Consider the following 20,348-nt stretch of genomic DNA (forward strand, 5'->3'; position numbering starts at 1 on the left):
TCAGAAATCGCTCCAGGCTATGGGGACCTTATGAAATGCCGGGATTCAAACCACTGTCTGTCCTGGATCAATTGCTTGCTAGGCAAACACCCTACCGTTCTGCTATTGCTCTGGGCCCAAGTTTTTAGTTTTATAATTTGCTTGCCATTAAAAGTAAAGAGTTTCATAGTTTCAAAAAAAAAAAAAAAAAAAAAAAAAGAGTTTCATAGTTTCAAGTGTATTATCAGCACTGGTGGTAATTTCCAATACATGTAACTTTCAAAAAATCCCTTTTAGTGTTGCAGATGTTGGAATAGGCCTTGCCACCTTCTCTGAACTCTACTTCTTTTTTTTTTTTTTTTTTTGATTTTTGGGCCACACCCGGTAATGCTCAGGGGTTACTCCTGGCTATGTGCTCAGAAGTTGCTCCTGGCTTGGGGGACCATATGGGACACCGGGGGATCGAACCGCCGGTCCGTCCAAGGCTAGCGCAGGCAAGGCAGGCACCTTACCTTTAGCGCCACCGCCCGGCCCCTGAACTCTACTTCTTTAAAAGAGTCATTAAGACAGTCTTGTAAAGTTGTTGTTTTAATAGAAATTAATGAGGCCTAGAGTTGGTAAGGGCATGGTGCGGCCTTTCTCAGCTCGGCCCTGCTCCTGCAAACCCTATGGCCTGGCAGGTCTGAAGGTTGCAGGGTGAAGGTGGAAAAATTTACAAAGCAGTCAGCTTTATTACAAGACCCTAACCACCATGTGCCACATGGCTTCTAAACTAAGCTGCCTCTTCCTGCTGTTCTATGATCCCTCCTCCTCTGCTCTCAGGAGCTCACTGTCTCCCTTTCAGCTACTCTCCATCCTTCCTTGCATCTTCTCTCTTCTCTCTCTAACTCTCCTTCTTATCCTTCTCTATCCCCCCGAAGCAGACTCCTCTACCTGCCCATTCAAGGTGTGGGCGGTTCTGATCATTCAGTGGGATAAACAAGAAGTTGGGGGAGGGGATACCCACATCAGTGCAATGTCCCAGCACCAAGAAGCCAAATCCTATAATGGGTCTGGCTCCTTGGAAATGGTCTGGACAGGTGGTGCAGGGCTCCCCAGACCTGATACCCACATCTCAGGTCCACCTGTTGCCACAGGTTTCGGAGGTCTAAGGGTCAGCACCCACATTCCATTCTCTTCACCTGGGGGACTCACACCTTGCTGACATAGGTGGCTACTTCATAGGGGCCCCTGGGAGCTACCCCTGTTCAGCCATTGCCCACCAGTGGCTCCTTCTGGGCCAGGAGCAGGAGCAGTTTGTACTTGTGCCAGATACTGAGCAACCTGATCACCGCGCCCTGATCTGTGATACCACACATCTTTTCCCTCTCCTCCACCCTGTCAGGGTTGGCATGTCCAATGGGCTGGTGGGGGCTGAGGCCAGCACCCTGTGGGAGTGCCCCAGCTTCAGGTCCTGGTCCCTGGCCTTAAAGCACTGCTGGATGTAGACCTTGGTGAAAGCCTTGGTGTGCTCTATCACCTCTTGTTGAAAAGCTTGCGCTTGATGTCAATATAGTGGAACCAATTTGCTCTTGAGGAAGGTGGCCTGCATGATGCACAGCCACATGGGTTAGACAACAAAGGCTAGCAGCATGGTCAGCAGCATGAAGGACTAGCCCAGGGCCTGTGGGAGGGAAGACAGTTACAGTCTCATGCCACACCCCAAGTCCCAGCTTTTGTAGACCCTGAGCAGGCCCTAGGGCAGGTCCTATGGGTCAAAAGCACTGGGCAGGCAAGAGACTTCACCTGTCTGCACTGAGCTGTCAAACAGGTCTGGATAGACCTACATTTTCTTATCAGAGCTGGAAATCTGATGGACACATGAAACTTCCTGGAGGCTAGATGATGCCAACTAATTCCCAAAAGTGATTTGGTTTTTGTTTTTGTCTTTGAGCCACACTTGGCAGTACTCAGGGCTTAGTGCTGGCTCTGAGCTCAGGGATCACCACACCTGGCATGCTTGGGGGACCATATGGGGTGTGAGTCAGTCACATAAAAGAACCCCTCCTCCCCTTATTCACTCTACTGTTGCTCCAAACCCTCAGATGGAATTTGGGTTTTTTTGTTGTTGTTGTTCTGTCTGGATCTAAGTCAGGATCAGAGTGAGGTTGTTTAGGGGACCCCATGGGAGACTTGGTGCTTGCAGCTCAGGAGTGCAGTTTGGGTGCAGCCTTAGACTGTGAGATTCACGTTGGGTGTCTGGTCTTGCTTCTCAGTGCATGTCAAATGGATACAGTCTCCTGCTCTTCCTCTCAATACTCCAGGCTCCTATACAGCTATTCATAGAGCAGAGGGATTCAAGGGGATGCTTGGAATAGGAACCCAAGGGAGAGAATTTGGGAGTAGTGGCGCTGAACCTGATGTCTCTAAATCTCCTCCCCTGCCTTAATGGTACCACATTTTCCAAGTCTTCTCTTGAGGGGCCACCAGACCCTCATCCCACAACATGCATAAACATCTCCATTTTAGGGGAACCCAGCACACCACATGTATCCTTAGATTTCCCTGGTGTGGAGAGCTGAAATAGCCCCCACAGAGTTCCTCAAAAGGCCCACTGTGGACACTTTTTCTCCTGCGTGGATAGTTTAGGAATTCTTGAAGAGATCAATTCATGCTTGGTATTACATATTCTGTCATTATTTGGCTATCTCTCCTTTGTCAGGCAAAAATTGGCCTCAATCAAATTCTTTTTAAAAATTCCAGCACCAAAGATTATTAAGAAAACCTCTTTTCTGGATAACATTTCACACCTAAAAGCAAAGACAATAGTTTTTCTCTTTTTCAAATATGTCATTGTTGCTTCAGTTTCTGGTAATCAAGGGCTTAGCCAGAATACTGATCCTGGGCTATTGACTCTTCTCAGAAAATGGGAGCCACCCTTGGCAGAGCTTGAAGGTACCCTAGGCTTTCCCCCCATTCCCCAGTCAGCTCCTTAGGGAGGGTCTGGGTGGGGCTCTGAACTTCTGACCACCCAGCTTCTTGATGCAGTCACTGGTAATCTCTTTCCAGTCTATATTTTCAAAACTGGGCGGGGGCTAGTGCCCCCATATACACAAGATACATTAATAGTACACCCTATCATTGAATTATGTTTTTATGTATGCAGAATGTCCATTTTGTACTCTACCCTTTCTCACACCCCTACAAAAGATCATTTTTCTCTTTAACTCTCTTAACCCCTATCATCATAACTCCTCATTTACCCTTTTTAACTTAAGTACTATAGAGTCCTAAGTCACAGACCAAAGTGGTGCCCTGAAGTTAACATCCACCCAACCATTCCAAAAGGCATAAAAAGGACATGTATGTCTTTTCAACGTTTTATGTGTGTTTTCTTTGATGGCTATAACTTTTGCTGAATATTTTCTTAAACAGTGACGATCCCCCCCCTTTTTTATCTTCTCTTTGTGAACTGTTCAATATGGAATTTGGTGTGAAAGAATCCCTCCATTTAATGCTTAGGTTTGAACCAAGTCATGGGTATTGTTGGACGTGTTCTTACGCCCCCATATACTCTGATAACGCCACGTGGCTTTATTTCTTGTTTGCATAGGCACACTAAAACTGGAAAATACTATACATACAAATAAGTTCTTACCTAATAGAGATGGGAACACACAAATCTTGTAGTGCAATGGGACCTTACACCCCGAACATTGACATAAAGACCTGGCACAGGTCTCAGAAGAATCGGCATTCTCCATTCACCCCTGATCTAGAGAAGACATCTACGAAACATCCGAGGTTGTCTATAACATCACCTGGAGGCAATCCTCTACCAGGGAAGACCCTACCACTGCTCTGACATCCACCTACTCAAAAGAGATTTCCCTTAACACTGAGAAGACTTAACAACAATGACCTGCTTACTGGACAGGGCTTTCTGTATTGCCCCTTAATTGTGAGGTAAAACTAGAGGATACTCCAAACCAGCCTGACTTCAATGTAGGATGTGCAGATTCCAGGATCTTCAATACAGAAACCTGATGCCAACAATAGAGACTGTGTGAAAAATAAAACTGTATTGGCACTACAGACAATGACTTGGATTGAATAAACTAGTTTTCCTGGAGCCTAGAGTTGGCCTTATGCCAGGAAACTTCAGGGGTAGGGGTGTCCTTGTATTTAGACCAAGGCTTTTCCTTTCCATGTTCTCCATATTTTGGTGGGCCTATGCAAACAATATTTGCCACTCTAACACCATTTTTACTGTGCCCTTTTGACTAACCCTTAAAAAAACCTCTTAAACTTTTGATGTTAACTTAAACTAATATGTATGTGCATGAAAATATAAAAAAATACTATGCCTTCAATGTTTAAGGAGTCACATAAATCTCATGGCTTTAGGTTGCTTTGTGTACTGCTAAGAAATGTTATAATGTACTGCAATCTGGGGACTTGTGGACAAAGTAATTGTACATGGGTTCTGCCTTATTTTTCTTAATGTTTTTTTGACTGTAAGTTCAATATTTAGGCGTCAGCAAGGGGATTTCTTCTGAGAACTCTGTTTATGGGCGATTGTCCTTTCACTGTAACTTTACCTTGTCCTCTTTGTATCATTATTCTCATAATTAAAAATAAAATTAAAAAAAAAAGAAAATGGGAGCCACACCTTAGGGGATTTGGCTCCTTCCTTTACTTGACCTCTAAAACAATAGAGCCCATCCCAGTGAAAACCATGTTCCTAGATTTTTTTCTACTTCTTAAGAATCCCTTATTTTGCATTTGAAGTTGGCTTGTAGGGAGCTGCCTTGAGTTGTGACCTTCTCCTTTGTGGCTTAGAATTCTTAAGGCTTGTCTACGGCCATACCACTCTGAATGCGCTGGATCTTGTCTGATCTCAGAAGCTAAGCAGGGTCAGGCCTGGTTAGTACTTGGATGGGAGACCGCCTGGGAATACCGGGTGCTGTAGGCTTATATTAAAAAAAAAAAAAGAATTCTTATGGCTCACACCCATAGCTTAAGTATTGTTTACTGTTAAACTTTGCTTTCTGATTGTAAACATTCTTCTCTATACCAATGTCGGGGTTTATCTGTTATAAAACCCCCTGCTTAAAAATTAAACTTGTCTCACTCCTGCCAGAAGATGTGTTGACCCCATATACTTGTGTGTGCTTTCATTATTTCATATTCAGCAGCTCGTTACCCATTTTCCTCTCATGAAGGATTTTTTCCCCCACTAGAGATGTTGAGAAGCAAGACACCTGAAGCTCCCTTAGTCTCCACTTCCTCCTGAACAGAGAGGCACCAGGTGGGGGCATTTGCCACAGAAATGTACTCAAATAATTCAGCCATTCCTGTGTCTTCCATGGCCCTCCAGAGAGGAAAACTATGCATATCCTGGCTCCTGAATGAGGATGTGATGCCACCCTGGCCTTACCCAAAGCATGCTTTCCACATAGCGTGTCATGGTCTCTTCTAAAAGGGGCCTCATCATAGGGGTTCCTGCCTCAGAAACTCTACTAGGGGCCGGAGGCAGCTCAGAAAAATTACCTTGCATGTGTGAAGCCCCCAGCATCACACACAAACAAAAAAGACACACACAAAAACTCAGCTGAAAAATTAGCCAGTGCCTCTCACCTTCATCTGTGGGAAACTGTCCAAAGAGGCCCCAGGCATACATATTTTGTGGGGATTCTAGGCCGCTGAGGGCCACGGGAGTCATTCTCAGCAATACTCTGTCAATTCACCTGATGGTTTGATGATCTGGGTCCAGGATGTAGCTCAGCTAAGGAATAGGATCCCCAGAACCACTCCAGAAATACTTGGGAGCCTATGTGATACTGGAATATGCAAGCACACAATCTTGATCCCTGAGTTCTCTCCCAAGCCCTGGGGTACCCTTAGAAGGTAGGAGAGCAAGTCTCTTTCAAACCCCAGGCCTCAGGCCATGGTGAGCCCTCTCCTGGGAGATGCAGCACAGATAGCACATAGCCACTTCTCGGGTCAGCAACCAGTCACCATTGTAGATCTCGGGACAGGGCACCCTGGCCAGCAGGCGGGCGAGCTCGGGTGCAGGCAGGCTGGGGGTCAAGCTGCCATTGCCCAGCGCAGCTACGGGCACAGCGGTGTAGAAGGCACAGAGGAAGCGCTTGCCATTGAGCAGTAGACCAAGGCACAACGAGGGTACACTGGGCCATGGAGCAGAAAATGTAGCACAGTACGGCAGGGTCCTTGGCTTGTAAACAATGAGCCGCTTCCATTCCAAGGCCAGCATGGACATGTTGTTGTTGAGGACCAGGCCAAGCAGGAAAAGCACCAGTGTCGCTTAGGCTGTAGGCTACAGACCATGTTGTAGCCAGGCAGGTAAGGGCAGTTGAAGTCGAAGGCCGAGTAGATCTGGGCGCTGGCCAGGGCCATGCTGCTGCTGCTGCCATTCATGAAGGACTCCTGGCTGGACTGTAAGAACTGGAAGACCATCCTGAACTTGTCCATCCTGGCCCCTAGCCCCCTAACCCCACCTCAGCACCTCCTCAGTCTGGGTCTGAAAGCAGTGCACTCAGCCCTCTGGATACCCACCTCATGGCAAGGAGGGAAGGCTCAGGGCAAGGAGCTGAGGAAACTTATGTCTGACACTGGCAGGTCAAATTTTTTTAGTACTGTTATCCTAGTAGGAACAAACCAAGTTAGATATCATTGTGGATTCAAAATCACTTAATGTTCAGAAACAAAACAAATAACAGAAAGATCAACTAGCAACGAATAGCTTAGTAAACCTTCTGATAATGACTTAAAGACCTCATTGTGAGATACAATAAATTTCACAAATTTCTTTTTGCTGTACTTAAAAATAATTATATTAATATTTACTTGTAAATAAGCAACATAAAATACATTATTCCGTGCCTTAGGAATGGGTGGGAATTTTACATGGGTGGTGGGATTAGTTTTGGAACATAGAGTGGCAGAAACAAGTGTATTATGAGCAACTATGTATATCATAATCTTTTTTTTTTTTTTTGGTTTCTGGGCCACATCCGGCGGTGCTCAGGGGTTACTCCTGGCTATCTGCTTAGAAATAGCTCCAGGCAGGCATGGGGGACCATATGGGATGCCCGGATTTGAACCAACCACCTTTGGTCCTGGATCGGCTGCTTGCAAGGCAAACGCCGCTGTGCTATCTCTCTGGCCCTGTAAATCATAATCTTGAAATACTTTATTTTAAAAATCTCTCTCTTGGACCTGGGGGTGAACTAAGTAGGAGATGCCTTGAGTTCAGTCCCTGGAACAGCCCACATACCTGAGTGTGATCTCAGAAGCAGTTTTGCTGTCCACCCCATCCCTCCCAGAGTCACAGCAATTGTGGGCCTCTTGGGCACAGTTCAGACAAGAATGCTCCAGTTCTGCCACAAACCTCGTGGCCACCACCACCAGGCCCTGGGAAACTTATGCTCACGAATCATTAATAAAGGATGTGGCCCCTAGTGAGAGGATGCAGGAACCATGGCCAGGCATGGGAGAATTCCAACATTCTGCAAGGACATCTCCAGCAGAAGGAGGCCAATAGGAGGGGGAAATGGGAAAAAAAGAAGAAAAGACTGGATCAAAAAGGTAACTCACGGAAACAGCTCAGAAAAGTCCCATGCGTGATCTCTGGCACTACCAGGAACATGCCCTAAAGCTGAGAATAGGACTGAGCACTGCTGAGTATGGTCCAAAACAAAACCAAAGAAACTATTAAAAATAAACAAACATTGGGGCCTGAGAGATAGCACAGCAGTGTTTGCTTTGCAAGAAGCCGATGCAGGACCTAAGGTGGTTGGTTTAAATTCCGGCATCCCATATGGTCCCCCGTTCCTGCCAGGAGCAACCCCTAAGCACCGCTGGGTGTTGCCCAAAAACAAACAAAATAAACCCCAAAAACCAAACCAAACAAACAAAAACAATCAAACAAAAAATCTCTCTTTTTTGATTTTGGACCACAGCTGGCAGGGCTTAAGGATTACTCTGGCTTGCTCTCAAAAACTCACTCCTGGTAGGTTCAGGGGATGGAATGGGATGCCAGGAATTGAACCCAGGTCAGCTTCATGCAAGACAAATACTCTACCCACTGTGCTATATCTGGCCCCTAAAATCTCTCCTTATTAAGACTTTAATTTAATTTTGTATTTTAAATTTTATCTTGTTTGGGGGCCACACCTGGCAGTGTTCAGAGGTTACTCTTGGCTCTGTACTCAAAAATTACTCCTGACAGACATGAGGGACCATAAGGGAGGCTAGGGATCAAACCTGGGTCAGCCGTGTGCAAGGCAAATAAATGCCTTCCACACCATGCTATAGATCAGGCCTCTAAAATCTTTCTCTTTTATTTTTGAGTTCCCTATAAAAGAATTTTTTTTGGTTGGAACCACACTTAATAGTGTTTGGGGACTATATTTGTTTCTTCTCTGGTGCCATCCTGGTGGTGCTCAGGGGACCATGTACAGACAGGGATGGAACTGGAACTCTCCCATGTACAAAGCCTGATCACAGGCCTCAGATTCCCATTCTCTGTGCTAAATCTCTAGGGCTCATGGCTTGCTGTGGTTATATAGTGATGCCTCCTGCTTTGGATTATAATTTTTTCCAAACCCATCTCCACCCCTCTATAAGACAGGGGCCACATCTTCTGTTGTTTCTTGTCTGAACCCCAGTACAGAGCTTTGCCTGCAGGAAGTGCTAGCTAAAGGGACAAGAGTATATGATGATGTGTGTGACCCTTCACTGACTCTCAGGCATTTCCTTGCAGCTTAAATGGGGTCACGGAGCTTCCTACATTCCCAGGACTGGTAAATTTATCTCTGATGATCTTGGACCTCTCTATGGGTTCTTTCCTCCTTATCTCCCAATTCTTGTCAACACTCCCTTAAATCTTGCTCAGTCCATGCAAATTTTGAACATTTGCATGGCCTGACTATAATGGGGCAGATGGAGTGGACAGGATGAGGCAGGATTATTGAGTAGATGAAACCTAGAAGCGTAGAAATGGCCCAATATGGAGGGGACTGGGTTGCTTGTGTGAGTACCAAAACCCCCTGAGTCTAGGACTAAGGTGGTCCCAAGCACCCAGTAAAGCCACTGTAAAGTATTTTTCCACTTTACAACTTCTCCTTAGACTGAGGGTGTTAGTCCAAAGATAAAACTGCAAAATGTACCTTCTAAAGGGCAAGACCCCCCCCACCCTTTTCTGCTAAAATAGAAGAACTTGGTTGGTTCGAATGTTCCACCTGATAAGGACCCTTTCACACAAAGTTGAGTCAGCAATGAGTTGGGACTTCAATCCTAAAACTGATGTGATTTGTGTGCAAATGGAAAGAAGCCAATTATGCAAATGAGAAGTTTGAATGAACTACTTGTATTAACCAATGAAATACTTGAGTTGTAAAAGCTTTAAAGCTCTTTATAAACTGCTTGAAGATTTGACTCAGGGCACTTGTCAACTCCACCGGTTGGATGAGACTTGGACCTCGACTAGTTTTCTTCTTCCTAGAGGAGCATGACAGAAAATAATTGAGAAGCACTGATGTAGTTGCTCCAGTATCTGTGATGCAGAAAAGCTGTCTGGTCGAAGCAGGGCCTCAGGCAGTGCAGCAGGAAGGCCAGGATGATAAGTAGTAGGGTGATGCTCCAGCCTTCAGGGAGGTGGGAATTCAGGAGTGGATTGATGAGTAGGCAGTGTTGAGTAGTCCCCAGGCTCACCTCTAAGGGTCCCTCTACCCTTCTCCAGATTTGCCCACCTGTCCACATGCCATCCCTTCTCTCAACCACCTCCATCCAACTTCCCATCCGCCCCATCCTCCCATTTGTCTGTGTATCCAACCATCTTTCCTCTGTCTGTCCATCCATCAGTTCTCTCTATTTAGTTCTCCTCCCACTGTTGTCCCATTCCCAACCATCACCCCACTCTCCAACAATCACTCTCACCTTGAGGAAGTATCACCCCATCCTCCTATGCAGCCATTTTTATTCTCTCACCCTGTGGGATTAATCAGACCCCATGCCACTCAGAATAAAGCTTGTTATTCATTGGTTGGAAACATCTTTGAATGGGTTTCCCAGGTGATATGAGATAGAACACTGGAAGAGAAGGGAAAAGGAGAAAAAAAGAAGTAAAGCTGGTAAATCTGCTGTGAAAGATCTCCCCACTTTTTTCTTTTAGGCTGATCATGTTTGGTAAGGGTAAACTAGATTGAAAAAAGACTTCATAGGTTAAGTTGTGTGTGGAGCATTCTTAAGAACAATCATGGAGGGACTGGCGAGGTGGTGCTAGAGGTAAGGTGTCTGCCTTGCAAGTGCTAGCCAAGGATGGACCGCGGTTCGATCCCCTGGCGTCCCATATGGTCCCCCCAAAGCCAGGGGCAATTTCTGAGCGCTTAGCCAGGAGTAACCCTTGAGCATCAAATGAGTGTAGCCCGAAAAACCAAAAACCAAAAACCAAAAACAACAATCATGGTTTTTATGTCTAAATAACCAAGTGACATGATAGTGAGTACTGTCTGGAGAGATAATACATTTAAATTGATATTATATCCATTACAGATGAACATTAGACGACCATTAGTATGGTGAATATCCTGTAATTGATTAATGAGTTACAGTTAAAAAGCAGACTCAGGTGAGATGGTACATAAAATAAGAAAAGGGAGAGAGAGAAAGAAGAAATGATTAAAGCCAGAAAAGATTTTCCATTTTCTGGTCCAATCCCATTTGGTGATGGTAAACTTTACTTTATTGAGAAAAAGGCTGCCTGGAATAGATTGTATTTAGAGCATTCTAGAAAATATGTGATATGGTAATGAACATTGTATAGGGAATATATACCATGTATTATTATTCAGTGGGTCTTGCACATCCCTTTTACTAGAGGCAACTTATAATTATGAGCATTATGATATCATGATGGACTACAACAGTTGTCCTAGCGCGCCCCCACGATTTGAGAAGAAAGAACTGATGAGAAGGAGGGAAAAGCTCTTTCATAAGGCCTGTGAAGGCCCTGGGCCTGCGGTCTTGCTGCCAAGTCTCCTAACCCAGCAGGGGCCAGGCGATTCCCAGATGATAATGGATTCAAATGGTAGTGACATTGGGAACCTGGGACTCCCTTGGCTCAGGTCACCTGAGGTCTGTCTAAAGAATTTTGTATATAAATTAAAGTCAAAAGTCCAGAACAGGGGCTGGAGAGATAGCATGGAGGGTAAGGCATTTGCCTTTCATGCAGAAGTACAGTGGTTCAAATCCCAGCATCCCATATGGTCCCTAGAGCCTGCCAGAGGCGATTTCTGAGCATAGAGCCAGGAGTGTCCAGAACAACCTATGTTCCTTTTTGATGTTTTCATATGAAGGCCATAAATCTGGAATTAACTTAATAAAGCTATATATACATAGCTAGATAAACTATATATACACAGCTATATATATATATACAACTATATGTATAGCTAGATAAACTATAAATTATCCACACATCTATCAAACCTTTTTGTATGCTAATTCATACAATTTAGATAATTTCATAGATAGTTATTCAGTTGATTTCTAACCTCATCATCTGTTGACAATTTAGAAAATAACGTGTTTAGTAAGACATTATATTAATATATCTTGAGTGGAATGGTACAATTATAAAATCACTTAAATGTAATGACTTTCCACCCCAAATTTTACTTTTACTAACTCAGAAACTTCTGTTTTGCTGAAACTTAAATGAAAAATGAAACAAGAAAATTAAATATTCCATTTTTATGGCATATCAGTGAGATTTTTTCCATCTTAATTTATAAATGTTCTAACATCATCAATGGAATTTACATTTTATTTATTTGTATAATCACATATAGATCTAGAATGTTACTTTTCCTAATTAGACAAAGTTTTTACTGGTAGAGTTTTAGCTAGGCTAATTATTGCATTTACAGCTTTGAGTTCTTCATGATTTGGTCTATTACATTTTCACATAAGAAGTAGATTTTAAGTTAAACTCATTAGAATACATTTAGTTACAGAAAAATAGTTTTTCTCTCCACCCTCACCCTGAACCCTGCAGGATTTCTGAATAATTTTTGGTTCCAATAAAAATTTTTTTTTCACAATCGCTGTTGTTGGTGTTAGGTTTCTGTAGTTAAAGATCCTGGAATCTGTGTATATCCTACATCAAAGTCAGGGTGATGTGGAGTATCCTGTAGTTTCACTTCACCATTAAGAGGGCAATGTGGAGAGCCCTGCCCTGAAAGCAGTTTGTTGCTGTTGCTAAATTGTCTGGGTGTTAAACCCTCTTTGGAGTAAATCTATGTATGCCAGGGCAACATCCTATCTGATTTTTAAGATTTCCTGTCTCATAAGGCGTAATATCCACTACAGAGAGGAAAATTTCTTGCTTGTATTTATGCAAACCAACATAATGCCATGAAACATCAATAATACTCAAGGTGCCAAGGAGAAAGAAAAAGCAAAAAAAAAATAAATAAATAAAAATAAAAACAAAACCATGGCTATATTTATAAAGCTTTTTATAATACACTTATCAGTATTCTTGCAGAATGTAATGAAAAATCTGGCAAGCAGTATAGCAACAAGTACAAAAGCATTTAAACATGTCTTTCCCAAGGCTGTCCTCTCTCACCACTCCTATTCAACATAGTGTTGGAAGTTCTTGCCATAGTGACTAGGCAAGAAAAAGATATCAAGGGCATCCAGATAGGAAGGGAAGAAAAGCTCTCACTGTTTTCAGATGACATAATAGTATATTTAGTAGTATTTATAGTATATTTAGTATATTATATTTAGTATAAATAGTATATTTAGAAAACCCTAAAGATTCTACCAAAAATCTTCTAGAAACAATAGATTCATATAGCAAAGTGGCAGGCTACAAAATTAACACACAAAAAATAATGGCCTTTTTTTTTTTTTTTTTTTTTTTTTTTTTTGGGTCACACCCGGCGGTGCTCAGGGGTTACTCCTGGCTGTCTGCTCAGAAATCGCTCCTGGCAGGCACGGGGGACCATATGGGACACCGGGATTCGAACCAACCACCTTTAGTTCTGGATCGGCTGCTTGCTAGGCAAACACCGCTGTGCTATCTCTCCGGGCCCAATAATGGCCTTCTTATACACCAATAATGATAGAAAAGAAATGGACATGAAAAAATCCCATTCACATTAGTGTCCCACAAACTCGAATATCTTAGAGTCAACTTAACTAAAGATGCCACATCTTTAGGAGTTATAAAAAGAAAACTACAAAACCCAGCTTCAAGAAATAAAAGAGGACACAGAGAAATGGAGACACATACCCTGCTCATGGATTGGCAGGATTAACATCAATAAAATGGCAATACTCCCCAAGTCATTGTACAGATTTAATGCAATCCCTCTAAGGATTACCATGACATTCTTCAAAGAAGTTGATCAAACACTCCTAAAATCCATCTGGAACAATAAACACCCTTGAATAACTAGAGCAGCCCTTGGGAAAAGGAATATGGGAGGCATCACTTTCCCCAGATCAGTGGAATAGAATAGAGTATTCAGAGAATGCTTCCCAGAAATACAATAAATTAATCTTTGATAAAGGGGCAATAAATGAAAATGGAGCAAGAAAGCCTCTTCAACAAAGTGTTGTTGGGAAAACTGGTCAGCCACTTGCAAAAAAAAAACTAACTCAGATCTCCCTCTAACACCCTGCACAAAAGTCAAATGCAAGTCGATCAAAGACCTTGATATCAGACCTGAAACCATAAGGCATATAGAACAACATGTAGGTAAAACACTCCATGACATTGAAATGAAAGGCATCTCCAAGGAAGTAACAGCACTCTCCAAACAAGTCAAAGGAAAGATACACAAAAGTAAGCTGAGAAACCTCTGCATATCAAAGGAAATAAATAATGCCTAGGATACAAAAGCCACCCACAGAATGGAAGAAACTATTCACCCAACACCCATCAGATAGGGGCTAATATCAAAGATATACAAGGTACTTACAACTTAACAAGAAAAAAAAAAAAACATTTAACCCCATCAAAAATGGGGAAAAAATGAACAGGCAATTTCTCAAAAAAGAAATACAAATGACCAAAAAGCACATAAAAAATGCTCTACATCACTAATCAACAGGGAGATGCAAATCAAAACTACAATGAGGTACCATCTCACACCACAGAGACTGGCACACATCACAAAGAACAATCAGTGCTGGTGGGGATGTGGAGAGAAAGGAACTCTTATTCACTGCTGGTGGCAATGCCATCTAGTCCAGCCCTTATTAAAAACAATATGTAGATTCCTCAAAAAACTGAAAATTGAGCTCCCATACGATCCAGCTATACCACTCCTAGAGATACCATAGGAACTCAAAAATGCAATACAAAAATCCCTTCCTCACATATATATTCATTGCAGCACTATTTACAATAGCCAGACTCTGGAAACAACCAAGATGCCCTTCAACAGATGAATGGCTAAAGAAACTGTGGTACATATACACAATGGAATATTATGCAGCAGTCAGGAGAGATGAAGTCATGAAATTTTACTATACATGGATGTACATGGAATCTATTATGCTGAGTGAAATAAGTTAGAGGGAGAGAGACACACACATAATAGTCTCACTCATCTATAGGTTTTAATTAAAATAAAAGACATTGAAATAATTCCCAGAGTTGAGGACAGGAAGAATCGGCTCAAGTTATGAAGCTCACCACAAAGAGGGATGAGTGCAGTTAGAGAAATAACTACGCTGAGAACTATCACAACAATGTCAGTGAGTGAGGGATATAGAAAGTCTGTCCTGAATATAGGTGGGGGTTAGGTAGGGAGGAAATGGGGCCATTGCTGATGGGAAGGTTGCACTGGTGAAGAGGATGTCCTTTTTATGACTGAATCCCAATGACAATCATGTTTGGAATCACTGTGTTTAAATAAAGGTAACATAAAAAAATAAAAACAAAACAACATGTCTTTCTTACATATCATACAAAAAGTAGAAATGTTATTCATTCTCCTGATCCACACCACATGAATTCACTGCTGGTATGTAAAATTTGTTGTACATATAAGTAAGAAGCATTATATGAAAATTAATGATTGGGGCCGGGAAGGTGGCGCTAGAGGTAAGGTGTCTGCCTCGCAAGCGCTAGTGTAGGACGGACCGCGGTTCGATTCCCCGGCATCCCATATGGTCCCCCCAAGCCAGGAGCGATTTCTGAGCGTATAGCCAGGAGTAACCCCTGAGCGTCAAGCGGGTGTGGTCCAAAAACCAAAAAAAAAAAAAAAAAGACAGGGTCTGGATCAATAGCACAGTGGTAGGGCATTTGCTTTGCATGCAGCTAACCAGGGTTCCATCCCTGAGCATGCCAGGAGTGATTTCTGAGCACAGAGCCAGGAGTAACCCTTGAGCGCCACCAGGTGGCCCCAAAACAAAACAACAAAAAATACAAGCAGTATTCAAATATTGGTATTTAGAGGCTGAGTTGTTTGTTAGCTGTCCATTTGTCAGCAGCTTTCGTGTCCTCCACAATTTAACTGTTGAGATTTATGCTATGATGAACTTGGGTATGCAAGTACTGTTTGTGGGTAGTTTTTTTTTTTTTTGGGGGGGGGTTTTCATGCACACCCAGCAGTGGTGCTTAGATCTTACTCCTGGATTTGTGTTCAGGGATCTTCCCAGCAGTATTGAGGATCATACCTGGGTTGGGTTGGCTATGTCCAAGAAAAATTCCTTATCCATTATGTTATTTGGCTCCTTATTTTTTTTATTATTTTATCAGTTTAAACTTTACTATTTCATATAATGAGCAGTTCTTCTATATTGCAGAGATATATGTATGTTTGTATATATATACACCAAAATTATTTTGTCTTTCAGAATTTTATATAATTAACTGCTATAGTAAATCTGTTACAACATTTTTATATCTATATTTAACCACCATGATTACAAATATGTTTGTAGTTGGGCCTCAGTCATAGAAAGAACAACCCCCTTCACCAATGCAAATTCTCACCACCCCACCCCCATTTCCTTCTTCCCCTACCCCCTTCCTGTATTTGAGACAGGCCCTTTACTTCTCTCACTTATCAACATTGTAATGGTAGTTCTTATTGTAGTCATTTCTCTAACTGCATTCATCACTCTTTGTAGTGAGCATCATATAATGAACTGGTCCTTCCGGTCCACATCTCTATTATCTCTGGGCATTATTACAATAATGTCTTTTCTTTTTCCTTTTTCCCCCCATTTATTCCAGGATCTCATATTTCATGGCATAGAGTTTCTCAAAGTAGTCTCTGATTACCCTTTGCATCTCTCTATTATCTGTAGTGATCTCCCCATTTTTCATTTATAATCCAATTTATTAAGTTTCAAGCTCCTTTTCTTTGTGAGTTTTGCCACTGGTCTATCAATCTTGTTTACTTTTTCAAAGAACCAACTTTTGCTTTTGTTGATCTTTTGGAATGTTTTTGGTTTCCCCTTCAGTAATTTTTGCTCTAAGCTTTGTTATTTCCTTCTGCCTACTTATTTTGGGTTCATTTTGTTGTTTTTCTAATTTTATAAGCTGTGTCATTAAGCTATTTATGTAGGCCCCTTCTTTCTTCCTGATGTGTGTTTGCAACTTTGATTTTGAGTCTGTTTGTTCTGACGATTTAGATGTGTTGGGGACTGACTTGTTTGAGGCCATTTTGCTATTCTTTCTGCCATAATCCAGCCTTTCACCTAAAGGCTACATGCAGTCTTGCTGTAAGTTCTTGGGCCAAAGAGAAAGGAAAATGCAGCTGCAAAGTATAATTAATCTTTTAGCCCGGAGGAGAGCAACACAGCCCAGTACCATTCCCAGAAAAGAGGCCTTACTCCTTTAACCATATCCCTGAGTTTACAAGACATTCATTATTGTGTATATGCTACATTGTCTGTTCAAGATCACTGAGGCAAGCACATCTTGCACCACCTCCTGATAGTCAAGCAATTAGGAATGCAGCTGGAAGGTCACTAGAAATTTCCATGGATACTGCAAGAAGTATTGCCCACTTGCCTTATTTGGAATAATGAAGTAATTTTCATGCCAAAAGTGTGATTGACATCACCCTTGTACTGCCCCCTTCTCCTTCTCTATATAAGAAGGAGCTGTAGCCAAATAAAGTTGCCCTTGAACAGTGAGACGCTGCCTTGGGTCTTTATTATTAACCTCTCTCAGATTTTTACAGGTGTGGTTGTTCTTCTACCTAGCAAAATAGGAGTGCGGTTGTCTGAGAAGTCTTCCCAGCTAATTCCTGCTGGCCGGGCCCCCCTGGGGGGCTTCAGGACCCCGCATTTTGGCGCCCAACGCTGGGCTCGAAGACCACCGCCACACTCCGAACGACTACGGGTCGGCGAGTCCGGAGCTGTTTCGTAAATCGCAGGATATACCCCATCCGGGTAGGCGTTGAAACGAGTTAGCCTTAATCAAATATTTAAACTGCAGTTTTTTCAGTCGTTCTGATCACCGCCCCTGATTGGCTCTTGGGGCTTCGCCCGTTGGCTTCACTTCCATGGGTGTTTCATTGAGTACTGAACTTAAATTCATTATTGATATTCAGTCTGAGTTGAAAGCCAGACATGTAGAGGTTACCAAAAAGAATACTTGTAATTTTCTTATGTTTATTCATAATGTATGTCATTGGTTTATTATTACCTGTCCAGAAATTGTTGCGTCCACTTGGGACAAAGTAGGACATGAAATGAGTGATTATTTTGTAAATAATGATGATTCACAGAAGGAAAAAATTATGTTCCAATATTGGAGCCTGTTAAGAGATATCATTGTAACTAAAAATGCCGGAACCGCCAAAGACATCATCCATGCCGTTGAATCTCATGTACAACAAGTCTCCCGTGAGTGTTCCAGGACTCCCTCTCGTTCTAATTCTGTCTCTCATCTCCCTTCTCCCTCTGAGAATACTTCCCCTTGTCCTCCCTCCACCACTGATTCTTCTACCTTTGTCTCCAAAGTAATGCTCTTAAAGATCTCTCTAATGCTTCTCATTTATATCCCTCCCTTACTTCTGTCCATGCTTCTGCTCTATGCACCCAGACCCCTACAGAAGAGGCCGCTGCACCCTCTGTGCAAAATCCTAAACAGCCCTTCACTTCCCTAGCCTCAGCTCCGTCCCTGTTCCACCAAAACCTTTACTCCCCTCACCACCCTCCCCTCCTTAGCCAGCAATTGCAACAATACAAAGCCTTTAATTGGAAAAGCCTCAAAGAGCCGTTTCAAGCCTTAACCTCCTATGGCCCTCAAGCCCCTTACACGCTCTCCTGCTTAGAATCTAAAAGCTGAACTCTTTGTCTCTTGGGAAGTTAACTTTTTTTTCCGCTGCAAAGCCCTTGCAGACAGGCAGGAATTCTGATCTCTAAGCTCGTATAGCTGGCCTCGCCTCTTTTCATACCTTAAAGGTACAGCACACACTTTCCAGGTCCCAGCTTGCCAACATGGCTCTTGCTGCCCTCTGCGCCTGGAAGTCGCTCCCCAGAGCCGGCATTCCAGCAGCTCCCCCACACCGGCAACAAACTGTTGCTGCTTTCCCCCCCCCCCCCCCCCATTTTTCTGACTTGAGTTCCCAACTCACCACAATTACATCCATGGTCTCTCACCTCTCTAACAAACTTGATAATGCTCTTGGCTCAAAAACCAGCGCTACCTTTCCTGTCTTTCTCCCTAATGGAGAAAGTCTTCCCCCGCCTGCTCAGCAGCCTCCACCGCGGAGAACGCTCAGTCCCTAACCATGGCAGATTCCCTCCTCTCACCGCTCCCCCTCTTAAAGCTATAGATATGAAACTACTTGGCCAAATTGAAAATCTTAAACAAATCTTAAGCCTTCAAAAACAGGCTGCTTCTCTTAATTCACAGATTTCTGCCCTTCAGGCGTTTCCCCCCCCTCCTAAATCTATAGTTGTCTGTCCTCTGCCCACTGAATTCCACGGCCAAGCCCCCCCTCTTGAGAATTCAAAGGAACAAACTAATAAAAGTCAGGCTAAGTGCCATAAAACAGAAACTGCTGCAGTGCCTACAAAAAATTCTAAGGGCACAGTAAGCAGGATAATTACAAAGTATCATCTGCTAAGCCATAAAACCTTGCGATATCTACACTTTGCTGTTAAAACTTCTGAGCCTAATGTACCCTTTACTTTGCTCAAACCAGCCCTCAGCCTCCTTCAGCCTCTTTCCTGCCAGCCTTGGAAAACAGCCAGCTCAAACCCTGCCACTCCCACTTTAAGCCTTCCAATTCACCTTGAAATACCCAATCTTTGTTATTCAAAAGAAATCTGAAAAGTGGCATCTCTTGCATATTCTCAAATCAATTAATAAAACCATGATCCCCATGGTGCTTTTGCAACCCAGACTCCCCTCTTCAGTTGCCATTCCCTCTAATTCCAATAAATTAGTAATTAATCTTAAAAGATTGCTTTTTTTTTTCCTATATATCATTACACCCTGCTAACTGTAAATAATTTGCCTCTAACCTTCCTGCTGTTAACTGTGCTAGCCCCTCCCCAAGTTATCAGTGAAAAACTCTGCTTCACCTTGTCAGCCCTACACTTCGTCAAATATGTGTTATTAGGTTTAGTGCATTAAGTAGTGTAAAGTAATTATTAAAACATTAAAAAGCAACAGAAAGATAAAGGCAATAAATTTTTTTTCATGCCTCTCAGAAAATTTTAAAGCAAGGTCATAATTCTGTCACTTTACAGATAACAAAATGTTGGTAAAAGAAAAACTTCTTTGTGTTTTAAAATCCAAACGAACACAAAAGTGTTAAATTTAAATCTTATATTTCTATTAAAAGTTTTATTTTAATTTTTAAAGTATTTACAAAATTATGTGAAAAATAATGTGGTTAGCCTTTTTAAACAATATAGTTAATTTAATGCACAGTAAACACCTAAGTATGCTTTATAGTACCCTTAGTTTTAACTTTGTGCTACAGCAATGGTTGTTCTTTATTTCTGCATTGAAAAAACTATTATTTTAAGTGCATTCAAAATATCAGCACATTATACAAATCTGTATATTTGTGTCGCAGTGAAAAAATAATATAAATGAAAAATATATTATATATAATTTTATAAGTAATATATAAAAGTAACTAAACTTTATAAGCAAATTAACTAGTATTAAATACAATTTTAGTCTTAAGTTCTAAGTGTGTAAATGCATCAAATGTCTTTAACTATATTTTGTAATAATCTAAGCATTTACTTAATTTAGTATATAATATTTTTTACAAATTATTCACTTAAAGTCTTCATAGTAAAAACAGTTGTTTGTTTTTTAAAATCAGTTTTTATACCTTTAATAATCATAGTTCATGCTA

General features: G+C 42.1%; 1 protein-coding gene, 2 non-coding genes and 1 pseudogene across 3 annotated transcripts in view; 2 read left to right on the top strand and 2 right to left on the bottom strand.

Annotated features, from left to right (window-relative positions):
* Nucleotides 1–20,348, bottom strand: part of ATP5MK (ATP synthase membrane subunit k) — a 259,560-nt gene that overhangs the window by 101,727 nt on the left and 137,485 nt on the right. The window lies entirely within an intron of this gene.
* Nucleotides 1,170–6,453, bottom strand: LOC125994791 (calcium homeostasis modulator protein 1-like; annotated as a pseudogene).
* Nucleotides 4,815–4,933, top strand: LOC125995142 (5S ribosomal RNA). Its single transcript, XR_007490733.1, has one exon. It is a non-coding gene; the product is annotated as a 5S ribosomal RNA (ribosomal RNA).
* On the top strand, nucleotides 19,902–20,031 carry LOC125995556 (small nucleolar RNA SNORA22). Its single transcript, XR_007491057.1, has one exon. It is a non-coding gene; the product is annotated as a small nucleolar RNA SNORA22 (small nucleolar RNA).

The sequence above is a fragment of the Suncus etruscus genome, chromosome 17 (assembly GCF_024139225.1).
Source record: "Suncus etruscus isolate mSunEtr1 chromosome 17, mSunEtr1.pri.cur, whole genome shotgun sequence".
In the NCBI taxonomy this organism is placed as follows: Eukaryota; Metazoa; Chordata; class Mammalia; order Eulipotyphla; family Soricidae; genus Suncus; species Suncus etruscus.